Below are 6065 nucleotides of genomic sequence, written 5' to 3' on the forward strand. Positions count from 1 at the left end.
CTGGAGAGCACAGGTGGAGAGAGGAGACCAGAGCCCCGGGCAAAGGCAACCAGGGGCTAAAGCCTTCCTAGCAGGTTTCTTTCCTATTGCTCCAGCCTCACTGGCCACTGCCCTTAGATGAGAAGTACAGGGCCTGAATCAAGTATTCGAGGGAAGTCCATTGTGGGTTCTCCTTTGGGAGACCTCATTTTGCTTTGCCTGGTCTTCAGCAACTGTCTGAGAAGTCTGGATCATTGAAAGAAAGACCCGGATCTCCAGTTCCAATGGCCCTCGCCTGGTGTCTGTTGAGTTCAGGTTATATTCAAGCAAAGCTCTCCCCACCCCCAGCCCTTCCACTGGCTTATTTTCAGGAATGGATAATGTTGTTTATTTGTTCAGCCAAATATTTGGACTGGGGAATTTACCGTGAAATTCTGTGAATTGCATATACCTAGTTAACAAAATAGTCCAAGTGCCACAAATGTCAGCATGGAAAACAAGGCACCATGATGGCTTTAACCCTTCAGACTCCTGCTTGAAACACTGTGCTAAGAAGGCGTAGGAGGATGGACTTGATTGTGAGGAGAGTCCTAAATTAGGTTTTGCTTTAGACTAGGCCCAGGACCTTAAGAGGGTTTGGATCTAGCGTGGCATCCCTCCTTTTATAGGTCCCTACCCCCAGAGAGCTGATTCCATTACTTGAAGAATGGGAGGAAGAATCGGCCTCGAGGAGTTCAGCAAAGTCTTAACCATATTAGAAGAGCTGCTGACTGGATCCCTGCCCACCCTTACACTGGAACCGGCTTCCTTGGACCTTGTGGGGGTGGGGGGACGTCTGTGTGGGGGCTTTCGTTGTGTAATTCGCTTAGAACCTGCCAGGTGACCTGCTGACTTTGTTTTCTGTCGTGACGGTCCTTCATTCCACCGTCCCCCTTTGCCCGGGGGCAGCGTCACACTGTGAGGGCCCCGCGCGGCCCCGGAGTTGGCAGACCCCACTCGTCACCCCAGGTTTTGGAGGAACTTCAAGATCCGGCCCCTGAGGTCGCCTCCCTCCAGCTCCTGCTACAGACCGCCGGCAGCTGGGGCACCAGGGGGCGTCCTCCCCCCCCCAACCCCGGCCCCGCCCCGCCTCGCCCCACCCTGCGCGAGCGTGCACCTGGTGGCACCACCCCTAGCCGGGACTGCGGTTTCAGGTCCCCCAATTCCAGCCCACCGCTCTTCTGGCTCTTCCAACGCCGCGCCGCAGCCTAGGTGAAGCTTGCAAGGACAGGCGGTTCTGATTAGCGCACGCAGGTCCTTAGGGCGACTGCTTGGCATATTTAACGTGAAATGGGGTCACTCGGCCGCGCCGCGTAGAGGCGCAGAGTCTGGGGATCGGAAAAGGGGAGGAGGCTCAGTATGTGGAGGGATGGGAAAGGTTCGAGATCTTTAAGGGATTTCAGTGGGAGCAGAGAGCGGGAATTAGAAGTGAGCTCTTGACATTGGATTCACAATAGCTGAACACACTACAGGGACTTATAGGGACCTGCATGGCCTTGGGAACAAACCTAATAGCTGAGGATCCCATGAAGCCGGTCCCTGAAGCTGGCCTCAGCCTCTTGCGGCCATACAGAACTTCGGGTCCTGGCTGAACTTCCTGGAGAGCCTGACTTTTCTCTTCATCAATGTAACTGGTGAGAAGGGAAAGTGAAGGCTTAGGGTGTGTAATAGTTCAGTAGATCGATTTCCTTCCCGCCAACTCCATCATGCGTGATGCCCGAACTTCTGCTAATAGCCTCTAGAAGCCGCGGTACCAGTCAGCTTTCCTCTCCAAAGGTGAGCCTGGGAAAGGAGAAGAAAGCTCACGCTGAGGCCCAGGTGTGCAAACAAACGATATTTGTTCTCAATGATCTTCTGCCTCTACCCAGCACAAATCTTACACTCTGCACACATTCTCTTTCAGAGTGAAAGAAATAAACCCACAGCAACAAACATGACCCAGCCTTAGAAGGCCGTCGGCACGTCCCAGAGGAACCCAGGATGACTTGTGGGAGCGCCTCATTGGAACTGACGGACAGTGTGTACAGTATGAGGGTTACCACGTGGTGCAAACTGGCACAATTCAGAAAATTACAGCTAGAGATGAACTCTAGGTTAAGAAGAGCCCAGGTCTGAGTGGGAGAGTCTCATTCACCTGTGCGCTCAACTCTCTTGACCAGTGACAGAGCAAGCCTTCATGTCTGTGACTCTTACCGGTGGGAAAAGTGCCTGGCTTTAGGAAAGATGTTTGAGGGGCCCTAAGGTGACAAGAACTCAACATCTATGGATAAAAACCGTGAGAAGTCAGAAGTTTAAGGTGTGCAGTGTTTAACCAAATCTTGAAAGAGAAGCGAACCTTCCATCAGCTGTTTGCTGTCCGGAAGATGGTGAGCGTCCTTGTGTATCTTAAAGCTCTATGGAACTTTCCCCTTACCTTTGCCTTTTCGTCCTTCAAAGTACCCCTTGAAAATGCTGACTGCGAATCCACATGCTGTGTAGTAGGCTGCTCAGATCGAAGCATCCAGAAAATATAAGGTTATTCAATCCAGCAATGTTGTTTACCTCTAAAATGTAAAAAAAAAAAAAGGAGATTGTTTGGTGAGGAAAGGGGAGACAGGATGCTCAGTGATCTGCTTGCTAGCGAGAGTCTCTCAAGCCTGGTTTTCAGTGAGTCTCTCCAGTTTCACTTTATATAACTTGATGTCTACCTAAAGCATTTAAGACAATGAAGGCCCTCTGTCCCAAACCCTTGAACTCCTAAGCCAAGGTACTTTAGCAACATTTTGGGACCATAATTTTATTATAACTTTAGTGTGTGACCCCCCCCCCCCAGTTTTATTAATGATACTTTGGCCAACACATGGTTTTCTAAAGGGCTTAAGCCATTCTTCCTAATGCTTCCCCGGAGTCATTTCTCTCCCCTCAAGGTAGCAGCTACTCACGTCCTGGTCCTGTTCATAGCTTCCCAGGTTCAGCAGAGAACACACAACATGTTCAGCTCAAGCTTCATGCTGATTTAATCTTTTAATCCTTGTCACTTGAATTTCAAAGCAGTTTGTTCAGTAGAAAGGCCTAGGGAAGGGTCCAAACACAGGTTTGGGGGGAGGTGAGAGGATACTTTCCAAGCCGACTTACTTCAATTTTATATTAGTTGTTATGGGAAAATTATTGAATGTTCTTTTTTTTTTCATTTTTCTTCTTTTTCTTTTCTTTTCTTTTTTTTTCTTTTTTTTCTTTTTCTTTTTTTTTTTTGAGATAGGGTTTCTTTGTAACTTTGGACTCTTGTCCTGGAACTAGCACCTGTAGACCAGGTTGGCCTTGAACTCACAGAGATCCGCCTGCCTCTGCCTCTCAGGTGCTGGGATTGGAGCTGGAGAGATGGCTCAGCTGTTGAGGGCTAGGTTCACACCAAAAATATTAAATGCTCTTTTTAAGAACAGCAGCGGCTACTGTCAACATTCTCCCCAGTACCCTTGAATTCAGCTATAATCCAGAAGTAGGAAAATGCATCTCCTCTGGAAACCGCCTTATAATGTCCTTTAATTTTTCAGCGAAAGCTGTGAAGCCTAAAGCGTTCACCCTGGAAGCCTCAGACTGAATGAAACACATAATGAATGGGTCAGCCTGCCTTTGTTCCTCAAGCCAGCTGGTCGGTTGCAACTGTCTTGTTCTGCCTTTTTTTGTTTCTAGTCTTTATTTAAAAGTGATACTTTAGAAAACTTAATAAGAAAATTTAGAAAATTTTCCTTAAAGCAATTATTTAGGCTTTCTGGTTTCCTTTTTTTGTCTGTATGTTCCCGTGTTTTCTGTGCGGTGTTTATTTTGTATTGTTTTTCTTCATTTCTGATCAGGGTTATAACCTTTCCATATTTTAAATCCAACTGTGCGATTGGCACCTGTGTTAATGTGGGTAATCTCTGCTCCTTTGTGAGTGTAGAATTTAAATTTCTAAACTCTGGCATTTTTAAAGCATCCCAACATCCTATTAGGGCCATGCGCATCATCTCCAAATCTTAATAAAATTTCTACTGACTTCTCAAGGCTTAGCCTGTTCAGTGTGTGTCTGGTAATTAAATGCTCTTTTGTGTTTTAAGTATCCCAAAAAGTGGGCCTATGAGGTTCAGGTGTTTTTGCTGGCCGATTTTTGTATTCACGTGATTTGATCTTCATAGTGCATTCTCTCTTTGAACCAAGTTCACCATTGCCTGAGAGAAAGACACATGCTAGAAAGTTCGTCTCAAGCAGTGGTCACCAACCTCACCCTCATCCTTTCTGTTCTTGACTTCCCTTGAGGGTGGGGAAAAAGGGAGCCAGAGTTATAGAAATGCAGGAATTACCAAATTGCGACTTACTCAAATGGGTAGGCTCTTAGGTTCAGTGACCTTGACAATGTCAACTTTCAGATTCTGGTTGGTTGGGGTCAGACACCAAGGCTCAGCAGCTGACTGCTTTCCACCAGCTTCTTTTGTGTGCCTTTATAAGGGCACACAAAAGATGTTTTCCCAATGGGACTTCCTCTTTATGAGGCCTGACCCTCACAGAAGCAAGCTAATCTCAGGTGACTGGGGTTAGAGCATTAAGATGACTTGCCTCGCAGGGTGAAATCATTTGTTCAATGGTACCTCAGAAGAGTTCATTTACCTTCAAAAGGTAAGCTCTTTTCATTAAATCCCCCCTCTGCTTCCCCTCAGACCAGACTTGTTTGCAAAGGGAAGCATTCCATTTAGCTGGAAAGCGGGCAGTGGGGCTGTTAGTTAGCAGCCACAGTTGCTTTTCCCAGTTTTTCAAAAATTAGCAGTGTAGCCGGGCGGTGGTGGCGCACGCCTTTAATCCCAGCACTTGGGAGGCAGAGGCAGGTGGATCTCTGTGAGTTCAAGACCAGCCTGGTCTACAAGAGCTAGTTACAGGACAGTCACCAAAACCACAGAGAAACCCTGTCTCGAAAAACCAAAAAAAAAAAAAAAAAAAAAAATTAGCAGTGTACTAAATGGGCTTCATCAAACTTTTCACTCCCCTAACACCCTCCCCCACTCCTCCCAAGACCCCTCAGGCTCCTCAGCTTTTCAGGACACAAGAGCTGCAGGATTTAGCATGTAGCTGCTAAGAGGACAGTTTTGCTAACATGGTTTATTTTGGCAAGGTGTGTAGCCTTGCAGGTGAGCCTGGGAAACAAAGGGCGACTTCACCGGCACCCCCTTCCTTTCTACCCACTTGTGATTTGATTTAATAACCCAATAGACCAGGAGGGAGCTTTTCACTGCTTGGTGCCACTTGGTATGGGAAGGGGTGAGGTTTATCTTGGTGGTCTGCTCGCCATTTGGCTATCCTGCTTATTTTAGTAGAACTCTATCGCTCCAGTCCTGGTCTCTGGGGTCCTATGCTCGCCTGTAGGCTATTGTTTATTCGCTTGTCGCTTAGCAAGTCTCCAGAAATAGCTCATAACTTATTATCATTAAATATGCCTCACCTTAGAGACCTCAAAGCTCGATTAAATGGTGCTTTTCAACAATCCAGAAGACTGAACACTCCTGGAGTCTAGTAGGTGTGGGGTTTTACTGGTAGACCTTTGAATGTCTGTTCTTTCCAACCTGGGAGCTTAGTCATGGAAATCGGAAGGAAAATCCAAACCTTTAATAACTTCTGTTGACAAGAAGGAGCAACTGCAAAAGCAGGAGACTGTTAACCTTTGGAGTATCTGTGAAAGAATCTGCTTCCAGCAATGTTACCTAAAATCTCTAGTGTTAGATGACCGGCCGGGCTTAGTGACATGAAGAAAAGGAAATTGAAAAAAATGCTGGAGGAGGAGAATGCCAAGCAGGATAAAGTGGCTGCTGCTGCTGCTGCTGCTGGTGGTTGGTGGAGGGGGCTTCCCTGCACTATTTGATCCAGGAGAGAGGACTTGACAGTTGGAGCAGGCAGAGTCTCCAGGAACTGCTGCTTTCCCTCGAGGAGTTCATGATGAGACCGTGTTCCAGTTTGGTGTTAGACCCGATCTGAAACTTTAACAGATATATAATATTTTTATATATAAGATTGATTGAATATCTGTGGTGTAATGTTGAGACTTC

This window comes from Chionomys nivalis, chromosome 12, assembly GCF_950005125.1.
Source record: "Chionomys nivalis chromosome 12, mChiNiv1.1, whole genome shotgun sequence".
Lineage (NCBI taxonomy): Eukaryota > Metazoa > Chordata > Mammalia > Rodentia > Cricetidae > Chionomys > Chionomys nivalis.